The 15,092-nt window shown below is 48.1% G+C and overlaps 1 protein-coding gene across 4 annotated transcripts in view; it reads left to right on the top strand.

The window, feature by feature from the left end:
- The first annotated feature begins 1,583 nt into the window (after positions 1-1,583).
- Positions 1,584-15,092, top strand: part of dab2 (DAB adaptor protein 2) — an 84,285-nt gene continuing 70,776 nt past the window's right edge. For 2 of the 4 annotated variants that reach the window (XM_073047979.1, XM_073047975.1), the window contains exons 1-2: positions 1,584-1,758; positions 5,586-5,798. The gene's annotated coding sequence lies outside the window, so the exon portion shown is untranslated. The remainder of the gene's footprint in view (positions 1,759-5,585; positions 5,799-15,092) is intronic. The other 2 variants (XM_073047977.1, XM_073047976.1) reach the window with 2 other exon arrangements.

The following is a 15,092-nucleotide window of genomic DNA, read 5'->3' as shown; positions in this document are numbered from 1 at the left end:
AAGGGAACAACATCTGCAACCCTCCAATCCTCCGGAACCTCTCTCATCCCCATTGATGACGCAAAGGTCATCACCAGAGGCTCAGCAGTCTCCTCCCTCACCTTCCACAGTAGCCTGGGGTACATCTTATCTGCTCCCAGTGATTTATCCAACTTGATGCTTTCCAAAAGCTCCAGCACATCCTCTTTCTTAATATCTACATGCTCAAAATTTTCATTCCAATGTAAGTCATCCCTACAATTGCCGAGATCCTTTTCTGTAGTGAATACAGAAGCAAAGTATTCATTAAGTACCTCCACAATCTCCTCCGGTTCCATACACACTTTTCCACTGTCACACTTGATTGGTCCTCTAGTGATCCCCTGACTAATGAAGACCAGCACCATATGCCTTCTCAGCTGCCCCATCAAATTGCACAGCAGCTTTGGCCAAGTTTCTGATTTGTTTAATGAAGTTGTAGAGAAGTTTATGAAGTTTTAAACCATGAAACCACCCTTTGGGAGGTGTGAATCTGTTCTCTTTCTGGGGAAATAGCCCAGGAGTTTCCTCGCTATTGAGCCTAGACCCCAACTGGTTAGTGAAGGGCAGAGGATGTGTGAGTGCCTCAAAGTAAATTTAATATCAAAATGTGTATGTTACTGTACGCTACCTTGAGATTCATTTTCTTGCAGGCATTTCACAGGAAAATAAAGAAGTGCAAGAGTTTATGAAAAGCTTCACTGAACTCCACTCAACCCATCACTGAACTGTCCCCACAGCCGATGGACACTTCATCTCAGTTTCTCAATATTTATTGCTTATTTATTTTTTTGTATTTGCACAGTTTGTTGTCTGTTTGAACACAAGTTGGTGTGGTCTTCCACTGATCCCGTTATGGTTATTCTATAGGTTTATTGAGTATGCCCACAAGTAAAAGAACCTCAGGATCTTGTCTGGTGACATGTATGTATTTTGAACTTTGATAAAGACTGACAAACAACTAACGTGAAAAGACAAATTGTACAAATAAACTGTAGTACTGAGAAGGTGAGTTGTAAGAGTTTGGAATCGGTTTGGTGTTGAGCTGGGTGGTTCAGGAGCCTGATTGTTGAAGGGTAACAACTGTTCCTGGACCCGGGGGTGTGGAACCTAAGGTTTCCGCACCCACTTCAGGCTGCCGGCAGCCAGAAGAGAGCATGGTTTTGGTGCTGGGGGGTCCTTGATGACGAATTCTGCTTTCCTGTGGCTCAGTGGTGGGGAGTGCTTTGCCTGTGACGGACTGGGCTGTATCCTTCACTTTTCGCACCCTTTTCCCTTCCTGAAATTTGGTGCTTCCATACCAAGCCGCGATGCAACCAATCAGAAAACTCTCCACTTTCATCTATAGAAGTTTGTCAGCATTTTAAAAAAACAAAACTTTGCCTCCCCATAAGCCGTTTTGGGGTTCCTATAGGGGAGATACAGTGACCACTGCGAGCCGTGTCGCTCTAGCCGAGGGGTAGCTGGTGTGTACACGGTGAAGAGGTGTACGGGGGAATGGGAGGCGCGCAGAGGGTTAACCCTGACCGCCGGGGGGTGGGGAAAGGGGCTGTCCCTTCCACTCTCCGGCGCATTCCTTCCCCGTCTCCGGCCGCCAGCATCTGATCAGAACCTTCTCCGAGACAACGGTCCTCTTTCCCCTGTCCAGCCTCCGGGAACGGCACTCGCAGCGGGCGCCCTCGAGGTCCCAACCCGGGACATGTGGACTGGAAGCGGTTCGCACAGCCGGCCAGGGTCCCCGTAAGTCGCTGAAACTTTTGAAAGCTCCGGCCGCTGTTTTCGACGCGAGTAGCGGTTCGGTGTGGGGAGGCCAGGGGTTAACGCAGGCATCAGCCGTGTGTCGGACGTGGGATGACCGCCGTGCGCTCCTTCCTCGGGCAGAGAGCGGCTCCGTGCACCCTCTCTCCGCGGACAACTCGCTGCTGGGCAGGTACGATCCGCCCCAGGAGGCAAATACCCATGAGGATTCTCCGTGTAGATCACCCACCTGAATTCCCCAGTCAGTTGGGTTGGCAATGCATTCGGCCATTCGGCCCTCTGTTAGCCGGCTGTTGCAGAATAACCCTTACCAATCCCTCAGTTTTCTGCCTTGCACAGACATTCCTGCTGTTACACAACGGGGAAGAGACCGTTCGGCCCTTGACTAGAGTGCCTTCCTGGGCTAGTCCCATATTTCTGTATTTGACCCGTATCCGTACTTTTCCTGTCCAAGTGTAATTTCATTGTTCCGTTTGTACCTACCTCAGCCACTTCCCTTGGCAGCTTGTTCAGTGTACTGACCACCCTTGGTGAAAATTGCCCTTGTGCCCCCCTTTGACCTTTCCCTCTCCTGAAACCCACGCACTCTAGTTTTAAACTATAGCAAAAGGCTGACAGTCCACCTTGTAGTGGGAGAGTCACACAGCCTCTGAGTAGAGCAGGAGCTCCCAACCTTGTTTTATGCCATGGACCCATACCATTAACCAAAGGGTCTGTGGACCCCAGGTTGGGAGGCCCATTCAGAATGGCCATGAAGTGGAACTTTTTGCCCAGAGGCTGGCGAATCTGTGGAATTCATTGTCACATCCGGCCGTGGAGGCCAAGTCACTAAAGCGGAGGTTGATAGGTTCTTGATTAGTCAGGGTGGAGAGGGATAATAAATCAGCCGCGATGGAATGGTGACTCAGTGGGCTGAGTGGCCCAGTTTTGCTCCTGTATCTTATGGTGTCATGATTTTATAAACCTGTGATATAACCTGTCAGCCTCCTGACAAAAGCCCCAGCCTCTCTGCTCTCAAATTCATCTTTCTCAATCTCCTCTATTTTCTAGGGGCACCTCGTGCATCCGGTAGTGTGGTGACCAGAACTGCACTCAGTACTCCAAATGTGGCCTATCTAATGTCTTGTTCTGTTCTCTGTGCCCGCCATCAAGGACGTGCATACAGAAAGGTGTTGGAAAAGAGCCAGTAACATGAAGGATCCCACCCATCCCGCTCATGGACTGTCCCACTCCCATTAGGGAGGAGGCTATCCACACCAGGACCACCAGACTCAAAGACAGTTACTTTCCCCAAGCAGTGAGGCTCGTCAACACCTCCACCTACTGACCCTCCCCCCCCCCCCCCACTCCAACCCACATTCCAAAGTCCTGGGAATTGGTAGGTTAATTGGTCATTGTAAATTGTCCTATGATTGGCTAGGGTTTAACTGGGGGATGGCACAGCTCAAAGCCCCAGCAGGGCCTACTCCACACTGCATTTCAGTACATAAATAAACCACCACTACTTTATAATTTCCTGTCGGAGTCACCTTGTGTACAGACCTGTGTTCTGTGTGACTCTATGGACAGACAATCGATCTATGTATATTATTCTGCTCTTCATTTTGTGCTGTTTCAGATCCAGAGTAACGATTATTTTGTTCTCCTTTACACTTGTGTACTGGAATTAACATTAACCAATCTTGAATACCTGAAGGAACAGCAAGGTTCAATCACTGGCATTCAAGATGAGGTAGTAAACTGGTTTTGTGGGAGAAGCCAGAGAGTGGTAGCAGATGGTTGACTCTCTGACTGGTGGCCTGTGACCAGTGGAGTGTCACAGGGAGCGGTGCTGGGTCTGTTGTCGTTTGTCATCTACATCAAGGATCTGGATAAAAATGTGGTAAACTAGATAAGCAAATTTGCAGATGACACCACAATTTTGGGTGTAGTGGACAGCGAGGAAGGTTATCATGGCTTGCAGAGGGATGAGAAAATGGCTGGTGCAGACAAGTGTGAGGTTGTAGGACCAACCAGTGTTGGTCTTACACAGTGAATGGTAGGGCACTAAGGAGTGTGGTAGAACAAAGAGTTCTGGGAATACAGGTACATAATTCGTACAGGTAAATCCCCAGGGCCTGACAGGGTCTTCCCTCAGACCCTGCAGGAGAAAAGTCCAGAAATTGCTGTGGTCCTAGCAGAGATATTTAAATCATCCTTAGCGACAGGCGAGGTACCAAAGGACTGCAGGATAGCCAATGATGTTCAGCTGTTTAAAAAAAGGCTTTAAACATAAACCAGGAAATTACAGGCCAGTGAGTCTGACACCAGTTGTGGGGAAGTTATTGGAAGGTATTCTAAGGGACTGGATTACATGTATGATTCAGGATAATTGGCATGGCTTCATTTACAGTAGGTCATGTCTAACCAATCTTGTAGCTTTTCGAGGAAGTTACCTGGAAGGTGGATGAAGTTAAGGCAGTAGATCTGGTCTATGTGGACTTTAGCAAGGCATTTGACAAGGTCGCCTGGCATTTAGGCTAAGGTAGTAAATTGAATTAGGCATTGGCTTTGTGGGAGAAGCCAGAGAGTGATACTAGATGGTTGCCTGTGACAAGTGGTGTGCTGTGGGATCAGTGCTGGGTCTGTTGTTGTTGGTCATCTATAAGAAAGATCTGGATGATAATGTGGCTAACTAGATCAGCAAATTTGCAGGTGACACCAAGATTGTGGTGTAGTGAACAGCGAGGAAGGCTATCAGATATGGGTACAATAGATGGGATATTAAGTTGTATAAGATGTTGGTGAGGCCTAATTTGGAGTATCATGTGCTGTTTTAGTCACCTACCTACAGGAAAGATGTGAGTGAATAAGGTTGAAAGAGTACAGAGAAAATTTGCAAGGATGTTGCCGGGTTGAGAAGACCTGAATTGTACGGAAGGTTGAATCGGTTAGGACTTTATTCCTTGGAACATAAAAGATTGAGAGGAAATTTGATTGAGGTACACAAAATTGAGTATAGGTAGACTAAATGCAAGCAGGCTTTTTCCACTGAGGTTGGGTGGGACTGCAACTGGAGGTCATGGGTTAAGGGTGAAAGGTGAGAATTTTGAGGGGAACCTAAGGGGAAACTTCTTCACTCAGAGGGTGGTGAGAGTGTGGAATGAGCAGCCAGCACAAGTGTGGTGCATGCAAGCTCGATTTCAACATTTAAGAGAAGTTTGGATGGGCACATGAATGGTAGGATATGGAGGGCAATGGTCGTGGTGCAGACTGATGGGAATCAACAATTTAAATGGTTTCAGCATGGATTAGATAGGCTGAAGGGCCTGTATCTGTTGTTTTATTTCTCTGACTCTAACCAGGCCCTTCAGCCTTGGTTTTTGTACCAACCACTCAATAAATCTGATCTATTTCCACCAGCCTATACTCGGTCCATATCCTTCCATTCCCCGTGTGCCTGTGTCTGCCTACCTACATCAAATGCCCCTATGGCATTTGCTTCCACCACCAGCCCTAGCACCTCATTACAGGCACCTGCCAGTATGTATGTAAGTATGGCAGAGTAGCAGATAGCACAATGCCATTAGTGCCAGTGATATGGGTTCAATTCCCGCGGCTGACTTTAAGGAATTGTTATGTTTTTTTGCCGTGACTGTGTGAGTTTCCTCCAGTGCTCAGGTTTCCTTGCACATTCCAAAGACGTGTGGGTTAGTAGGTTTACTGGACAGTGTGGGCTCATTTGTCTAGATTGGCCTGTTACCGTGCTGTATCTCTGAGTTTTAAAAACTTGCCTTGTCTGTCCTCCCTCTCCTTAATGCCTTTTATAGATGATCCTTCTACTCGGGAGGGGCAGATGCCAGACGCTAAATGCTCTACCCCATCTATGCCTGGTGTTCCTGACCAGTTTGTGCCCATCGTCAGGACTGTGAAGGTGAATGTCACCATGGTTTACTGTCAGGGTAGGGGCAGATGCTAACTGCTCTACCCCATCTATGCCTGGTGTTCCTGACCGGTTTGTGCCTGTCGTCGGCACAGTCAAGGTGAATATCGCCATGGTTTTCAGGATTTGCACCCGCTGCTGGAATACTGGGAACTCCACTGGGGCCTCCTGACAATCTTTGTGTGTCTCCCACTCCAGTTTTAGATTTGATCTGCCCCTTCTCTGCGTAGAGAATTACAGCACAAACACAGGCTCTTCAGCCCATCTAGTCTGTGCTGAACTAATAATCTGCCTAGCCCCATCAACCTGCACCCGGACCACAGCCTTTTGTACCCGTCCCCATCCAAACTTCTCCAATGTTCAAATCGAACCCACATCCACACTTCCACCAACAACTCACTCCAAACTCTCACCTCCCTCATTGCTACCATCAAGGAGGCGGTACAGGACACAACCCCGTGTTTTAGGAACGGTTTCTTCCCTTCCATCAGATTTCTGAGGACGTGTACATGAGTTCATTCTCCATTCGCTTGTTTTTTTTCTTTTTTATTCTATTTACGTTAGTTATTTAATTTAAGATCCTCATTGTGTTCCCCTTAAACAGTTCACCTTTCACCCTTAACCAGTCACCTTTAGTTGTCTCACCCAAACTCAGTGGAAAAAAAACCTGCTGTGGTTACCCTGGCTGTGGGACGGTTCAGGGAGGGTGGTTACCCTGGCTGTGGGACGGTTCAGGGAGGGTGATTACCCTGGCTGTGGGACGGTTCAGGGAGGGTGGTTACCCTGGCTGTGGGACGGTTCAGGGAGGGTGATTAGCCTGGCTGTGGGACGGTTCAGGGAGGGTGATTACCCTGGCTGTGGGACGGTTCAGGGAGGGTGGTTACCCTGGCTGTGGGACGGTTCAGGGAGGGTGGTTACCCTGGCTGTGGGACGGTTCAGGGAGGGTGATTACCCTGGCTGAGACGGCTGTGGGACGGTTCAGGGAGGGTGATTACCCTGGCTGCGGGACGGTTCAGGGAGGGTGATTACCCTGGCTGTGGGATGGTTCAGGGAGGGTGATTACCCTGGCTGTGGGATGGTTCAGGGAGGGTGATTACCCTGGCTGCGGGACGGTTCAGGGAGGGTGGTTACCCTGGCTGCGGGACGGTTCAGGGAGGGTGATTACCCTGACTGCGGGACGGTTCAGGGAGGGTGATTACCCTGGCTGCGGGACGGTTCAGGGAGGGTGATTACCCTGACTGCGGGACGGTTCAGGGAGGGTGATTACCCTGGCTGTGACGGCTTTGGAGAAGGTTCAGGGAGGGTGGTTACCCTGGCTGTGGGACGGTTCAGGGAGGGTGGTTACCCTGGCTGTGGGACGGTTCAGGGAGGGTGATTACCCTGGCTGAGACGGCTGTGGGACGGTTCAGGGAGGGTGATTACCCTGGCTGCGGGACGGTTCAGGGAGGGTGGTTACCCTGGCTGCGGGACGGTTCAGGGAGGGTGATTACCCTGGCTGCGGGACGGTTCAGGGAGGGTGATTACCCTGGCTGCGGGACGGTTCAGGGAGGGTGGTTACCCTGGCTGCGGGACAGTTCAGGGAGGGTGATTAGCCTGGCTGTGGGACGGTTCAGGGAGGGTGGTTACCCTGGCTGTGGGACGGTTCAGGGAGGGTGATTACCCTGGCTGTGACGGCTGTGGGACGGTTCAGGGAGGGTGGTTACCCTGGCTGTGGGACGGTTCAGGGAGGGTGGTTACCCTGGCTGTGGGACGGTTCAGGGAGGGTGATTACCCTGGCTGAGACGGCTGTGGGACGGTTCAGGGAGGGTGATTACCCTGGCTGCGGGACGGTTCAGGGAGGGTGGTTACCCTGGCTGCGGGACGGTTCAGGGAGGGTGATTACCCTGGCTGCGGGACGGTTCAGGGAGGGTGGTTACCCTGGCTGCGGGACGGTTCAGGGAGGGTGGTTACCCTGGCTGTGGGACGGTTCAGGGAGGGTGATTACCCTGGCTGAGACGGCTGTGGGACGGTTCAGGGAGGGTGATTACCCTGGCTGTGGGACGGTTCAGGGAGGGTGGTTACCCTGGCTGTGGGACGGTTCAGGGAGGGTGGTTACCCTGGCTGCGGACCAGTTTTGGAGAGGGTGCCGACCATTGTGTTTGCAGGCTGCAGAGTCTCCCAGTCTGTTCAGATGGTAACTGCCCAGTTATACCAATGTGTCCAACTAACCTATATCTTTGGAATGTGGCAGAAACTGGATGACCCAGAGGAAACCCAGGCAATCACGGAGAAAATATTCAGCCCCCTCACAGACAGGGCCAGGAATTGAACCCGGGTCTCAGGCCCTGTGTCACGTTATACTAACCATGCTGCTCAAAGGTGGTGCAGATGGATTTCAGCCACAATCTGAATTCCTCTGGAATCTTGTGTATGTTACCCCTCTGGTCTTAGGCCCCACGTCTGGAAGCCACCTCTCCACCTAGGCCACATTTTCACAAACTCGGGTCCACAGAGCCCTGGGTTAATGGTAGGAATCCAAAAGGTTGTGAACTCCGGAGGTAGGATTCAGTGTGATCTCCTGCCGCTCCTTACTGCACTGCTCACTCGGTACAGCCTGAGCACCTGCCATTGGTACATTTCCCAGACCAGATGAGAGGGTGCTTTTGGAGCCCACTTCATGCACCCCCAAACATTCAATGTAGAGTGCAGGAACAGGCCCTTCAACCCATCTTATCTGTGCTAACCATGATGCCAATCCAAACTCACGCCATGTGCCCGGATACAGTCCATCTTCCTTCATACCCTGCTGACTTTATCACAAAGACTTCAGCGCCCTGCAACAGGGTGTGTTTAAGATCACCCTGCCATTCAAGATCGTGGCTGCAATCCATCGGCACCACTTTTGGACAGCATTCTGATGAAGGGCCTCGGCCTGACACATTGAGCGTTTATTTCCTCTCCATAGACGCTGCCTGACCTGCTGAGTTCCTCCAACACTTTGTGTGTTTCTCTGGATTTCCAGCATCTGCAGAATCCCTTGTGCTCAGAACAGGATGCCCCTTTACAAGAGCAATGAGGAGGAATTTCTTTAGCCAGCAAGTGGTGAATCTGTGGAATTCATTGCCATGGGTAGCTGTGGATATTTAAAGCAGAGGCTGATAGATTCTTGATTCAGGGTACCAAAGGTTGCAGGGGAAGGCAGGAGAATGTGATTGGGGGGTGGGGAATAAATCAGCCATGGTTGAATGGTGGAGCAAGTGGTCTAGTTCTGCTCCTACATCTTATGGTCTTTGGGGTTTCCTGTGAAAGGTCACTGGGCTTTTTGTTGGTCTTCTGCCACTTGGTCATCTTCCCCCAGTTTGTGGCTGTGTTTAGTGAGATGGATTTATCAGCACTGACTGTGGTCAGACACTCTCGGCTCTGGCAAAAGCTTTCTAGTCTGGGGCAGGAGAGGGCAGAATCTTGATCATCCTCTCTGTACCTAGTTGCTGCGGATTGGATGTGATGATGTTTTGTCTTTGAGGGTGAGTGAGGAGGAGTATAAATAGACTCCAGGATTAAACTGGTCAAGTTCAAAGTAAATTTACTGTCAAAGTACATGTACGTCACCATATACAACCAGTTCATTTTCTTGCAGGCATTCACATGAAGTACAATGAAACACAATAGAATCAATGAAAGACCACACACAACAGGACAAACAGTGTGCGAAAGATGACAAACTGCAAATAAAAATAAGCAATAAATATTGAGAACATGAGATGAAGAGTCAATAGGTTGTGGGAACATTTCAGTGATGGGGCAAGTGAAATTATCCCCTGTGGTTATGGTTGAGGAGTAATAACTGTTCCTGTGTTGGCACATGGCCAAGTGGTTAAGGTGTTGGTCTAGTGATCTGAAGGTCCCTAGTTCGAGCCTCAGCTAAGGCAGTGTGTTGTGTCCTTGAGCAAGGCACTTTACCACACATTGCTCTGTGACGGCACCAGTGCCAAGCTGTATCGGTCCTTGCCCTTCCCTTGGACAACAATGGTGTTGTGGAGAGGAGATGGACAACAGTTGCAGCATGGGCAACTGCCAGTCTCCCATACAAGCCTGCGCTGTGGAAACTTTCCAAGGCGCAAATCCATGGTCTCTTGAGACTAGCGGATGCCTATTATTAATAACTGTTCTGTTCTCTCCAGGCCAGAAGTGTCAAATATTAGAAAACACCTCGGGTGAGAGGGGATGGTTAAAGGTGATGCACAGGTTAAGCTGAGGTTAGTGTCTGGAATTGGTTCCAAGGGTGGTAGAAGCAGATGATGTTGGGTTTGGAGAGATGTCGGTCTTGGGGTTGATGGGGATAATAAATCAACCATGATAGAATGGCAGAACAGACTTGATGGGCTGAGTGGCCTAACTCTGATCATGTGTCTTGTACGCAGACAAAAAGAACTGGTTTAATTTGGCGTGATGGTCAGGATAGACATAATGGGTCGAAAAGCCTGTGACTGTGCTGTTCCATTGATGAACAGTGCTGGTGGCATCAAGACAAGTCTCCAAGCGATCTGAAAAAGCAATAGCAGAGTATCTGAGGTCCAACCCAGTGAGGATGAGAGGAAGATCTTGTCAGGTGAAACGAGGTGTAAATGGAATGGTGAAGAGTCCCAAAGGGCACGGATTGGATCCCTCCCACTCCAGTGAAGTGCAACGGGTTAGGGTGAAGGAGTTCAGACTACCCTCTGAAATATCAGGAGGCACAGAAACAGGCCATTCGGCCCATCTAGTCCCTGCTAAACTGTAGTTTTGCCTAGACTCATCAACCTGCACCTAGAGCAGGGGTTTCCAGCCTGGGATCCACGGACCCCTTGCTTAATGGTATAAGAATGGTTGGGAACTCCTGAAGAGCTGTAACACACGACTACACAAAACAGGCTCTTCTGCCCATCTAATCTGAACTGTTCTTCTGTCTGGTCCCATTGACCTGCAGCAGGACCAAAGCCCAACATACCCCTCCCATCCGTGTACCTATGCAAACTTCTCTTAAACATCGTATTCGAACCGGCATCCACCACTTCCACCAGAAGCTCGCTCCACACTCTCACCACCCTCTGAGTGAAGAAGCTTGAGTTCCCCTTAAATATTTGACCTTTCACCCCAACCTATGACCTCCAGTTCTAAACTGAGGTGTGTGGTGAAGAAGCAATAGATAGATAGATACTTTATTCATCCCCATGGGGAAATTCAACTTTTTTGAATGTGTGTCACTGTTGAAGGTTAAAGTGTCAGCTGTCCAAGTTGGCCTGACTCCCTCCTGTTTAATCCGTCCTTTCTGCACAGTTGCCTGTTGAATAACTAACCGGCATGTAGCAACATGACTGAGTTCGGTGCATTGTGGGAAGCTTTGAACTCCTGCCCCACTTTATCTTCCATAGAGCTTGGAGATTTGATCTCAATTGCAGCAACAAATGAACATCCAGACCTGGTGACCCTCTGTTGGCATTGACCTCAGCAGCAAACATTCAACCATTTATCTTGTAATGCATTCTTCCCATAGTGTTTTGACTTCAGGCATTGCTCGCTAGCTTCCTGCGTTTGGATAAATCAAGGCATTGTTTCAGACTGTTTGTTTAATCCTCCGGATCCCCACCTCTGTACAGTATTCATCTGTGTTCTCTCCTTACAGTGCATTCCTGGCAAAAAAAAATGGAAGTATTGAGCACAAGAGTTGAAGTTGCATAAGACACTGGTGAGGCCCAATTTGGAATATTGTGTGAAGCTTTGGTCACCCTACTACAGGAATGATATCAGTAAGACTGGAAAAAATACAGAGAAAATTTGCAAGGACATTGCCGGGACTTGGGCACCTGAGTTGCAGGGGAAGTTTGAATAGGTTCGGACTTTATTTCCTGGAGCGTAGGAGAATGAGGGGAGATTTGATAGAGGTATTGAAGATTATGAGTGGTTATAGGTGAGGTTAATGTAAGCAGGCTTTTTCCAGTGAGGTTGGGTGAGACAACTGGAGGTTAAAGGTGAAGGGTGAGGAACCTGAGAGGGAACTTCCTCACTCAGAGGGTGGTGAGAGTGTGGCACGAGCTGTCAGTGGAAGTGGTGGATGCTGGTTCAGTTCCATTAAGATAAAGGAGCAGAGGCAGACTTCTCGGCCCATCGAGTCTGCTCCGTACAACACACTAGATATTTAGAACACAATACTTAAGAGAACTACTTGGATGGGAGGGTTATGGTCCAGGTGTGGATTGATGGGACTAGGCAAAACAAGAGTCTGGTATGGACTTGATGGTCTGAAGGTCTTGTTTCTGTGCTGTGGCACTCTATGACCTTGACACATCTTAACCTGAAATCTGCAATCTCTTGTGTTTCTGAAGATGTCCTACACAATGAAATGTGACCCAAATTCTTCACCTAAAATCCACTGATACCGTACCAGCCTAGGGAAACATTCCCATCACTTTAGATTCAAGAACAGGAGCTCCTGATAACAGCATAAGACACAGGAGCAGAATCAGGCCATTCAACCCATCAAGTCTGCTCCACCATTCCATCAATGCTGATTTGTTATCCCTCTCAACCCCATTCACCTGGTTTCTCCCCGTAAACTTTGACACCTTTACTGAACGAGAATCTATCAATCTCCGCTTTAAATATTCCCAGTGACTTGGCTGCCACAGCTGTCTGTGGCAATGAATTCCACAGATTCACCAGCCTCTGGCTGAAGAAATTCCTCCTCATCTCTGTTTTAAAGGGACGCTCCTTTATTCTGAGGCTGCTAGACTCCCCCACTATAGGAATCATCATCTTCTCCACATCTACTCTATCTAAGCCTTTCAATATTCAGTAGATTTCAATGAGATCTTCTCTTCCCCCCCCCCCCCATTCTTTTATTCTCCAACAAGTAGAAGCCCAGATCCATCACACTTTTCATATGTTGACCCTATTAATCCCAGTATAATCCTCGTGTGCCTCTTCTGAACCTTGGTACACACTCCACTCCCTCCCTGCCCCCCACACCCTGGAATCCAAAGCCTATGCATTTCACTCTGAGTAGGCAGCGCATGTTAATGGGTCTTGGGTAGATCTTTGCTTACATAGGAATTCTCAAAGGAAAGGTGGCATTCTAACCATCCTGAGGAAGGATCTCTGCCTGACTGTTTATTCATTTCCATGGAAGCTGCCTGACCTGCTGAGTTCCTCCAGCATTTTGAGTGTGTTGCTCTGGATTTCCAGCATCTGCAGAGTCTCTGATGTCTCTGACTGTGTTGTACTTGTGCTTACTGTTGGTTCATGTGCAAGAACGTCTAAGAACGTCAATGTTTTCAGATTTAAAAAAAGAACATTTATAAAATAAATCACTTGGTGTACCACCAGCCATATCTTTGGCTGTTCTCACAGCCCATACAGATTAGATTAGCTCTATTTCTTGCATGTACATCAAAACATAGTGAAATACACCATTTGATGTGGTGGGGGCAGCCTGCATGTACTGCCAGCGCAACATGCCTACAACTTCATGACCCTAACCCATACCTCTCACCTTTGGAATATGAGAGGAAACCCATACGGTTAAGAGGAGAACGTACAAACTCCTTACAGGCAGCGATGGGAATCGAACCCTGATCACTGGCACTGTAAACGTGCTAACCACTATGCTGCTGTTCCAGGTGCAGAGGTTTCAACCTGCAATAGCAAGTGGATCTGCCTGCCTGCAGTGTTTCCTCCACCTCTTGTTCCAGATTCCAATGTCTGCAGTCTCTTCTGTCTCCTTTAATTTTCTAGACCTGTAATCCTCTATGGTGTAAAGTCTTGTCTTAGCAAGACAAGCATGGAGCACAGTCGCAGGAAAGCAGTATCCATCATCAAGGACCCCCTCATCACCCAGGCTATGCTCTCTTCTCGCTGTTGCTGTCAGGAAGAAGGAACAGGAGCCTCAGGACCCACACCACCAGGTTCAGGAGCAGTTATTACCCGTCAACCATCAGGGTCTTGAACTAGAGGGGATAACTTCACTCATCCAAACACTGAATTGATCCCACAACCTGGTCTCACTTTCAATGATTCTTCATCTCATTCACAGTATTTATTTCTCATTATTTTATTTTCCTTTTGTATTTGCACAGTTGTCGTTTTGTTTGTCCATCCTGTTAGGGCAGTCTTTCATTGTTTCTTGTATTTATTATGAATGCCTGCAAGAAAATGAGACTTGGGGTTGTACATGGTGACTTGTGTCTACTATGGTAATTTACTTAGAACTTTTTGAGTTTTGACACACATCTCCTTCCCTGATAACTTTTCGCAACTCACTTTTAGATAGATAGATAGACAGATACTTTATTCATCCCCATGGGGAAATTCAACTTTTTTCCAATGTCCCATACACTTGTTGTAGCAAAACTAATTACATACAATAAACTCAGTAAAAAAATATGATATGCATCTAAATCACTATCTCAAAAAGCATTAATAATAGCTTTTAAAAAGTTCTTAAGTCCTGGCGGTAGAATTGTAAAGCCTAATGGCATTGGGGAGTATTGACCTCTTCATCCTGTCTGAGGAGCATTGCATCGATAGTAACCTGTCGCTGAAACTGCTTCTCTGTCTCTGGATGGTGCTATGTAGAGGATGTTCAGAGTTATCCATAATTGACCGTAGCCTACTCAGCGCCCTTCGCTCAGCTACTGATGTTAAACTCTCCAGTACTTTGCCCACGACAGAGCCCGCCTTCCTTACCAGCTTATTAAGACGTGAGGCGTCCCTCTTCTTAAGGAACAAGAAGTTCTTTAGACACTGGAAATCCAGAGCAAAGCACATAAGATGCTGGAGGAACTGAGCAGGTCTGGAGGAGAATAAACAGTCGATGTTTCAGGCCGAATCTCTTCAGGAACTTGGTGCTGTGGCTGTGGCCAGATTGTTTTTTTACTTCAAGGAAACTATAAATAAGCCATGGTCTGATGGCATGCTTGTGTTTCCTGATCCACCAGATTACCTCTGCCTTTTAATAGCTTTATTTTGTTCCAGTTTTAAAAACCTTGGCTTCACATTAAACTAAATCTCTTGTGCAATTTGTCATTAATCCTCTTGCTACCAATCAAAACTTGCCCTTTGAGCAAAATGCTGGATTAGCTCAGTAGGACAGGGAGCGTCTATGGAGGGGAGTAAACAGTCAACGTTCCCAGATCCTTTCATCAGGATGCAAGTCCAGGATCTTAAGTTCGTTATGGTCATCTCCTCTTAAGAATGATGTGACTCTTTTTAAGAATGATATGGAAGCTTTAGAGAGTGCAAAGGAGATTTACCAGGATGCTGAAGGTCCAGATAAAGAGTTTCTGCCTCTTTATTCATCTCCACAGGCACTGCCTGACCTGCTGAACTCCTCCAGTATTTTGTGTGTTGCCCTGGATTTCCAGAATGCTGCCTGGATTAG

The sequence above is a fragment of the Hemitrygon akajei genome, chromosome 6, assembly GCF_048418815.1.
Source record: "Hemitrygon akajei chromosome 6, sHemAka1.3, whole genome shotgun sequence".
Taxonomy (NCBI): domain Eukaryota; kingdom Metazoa; phylum Chordata; class Chondrichthyes; order Myliobatiformes; family Dasyatidae; genus Hemitrygon; species Hemitrygon akajei.
This window is presented reverse-complemented; position numbering and strand designations above follow the sequence as displayed.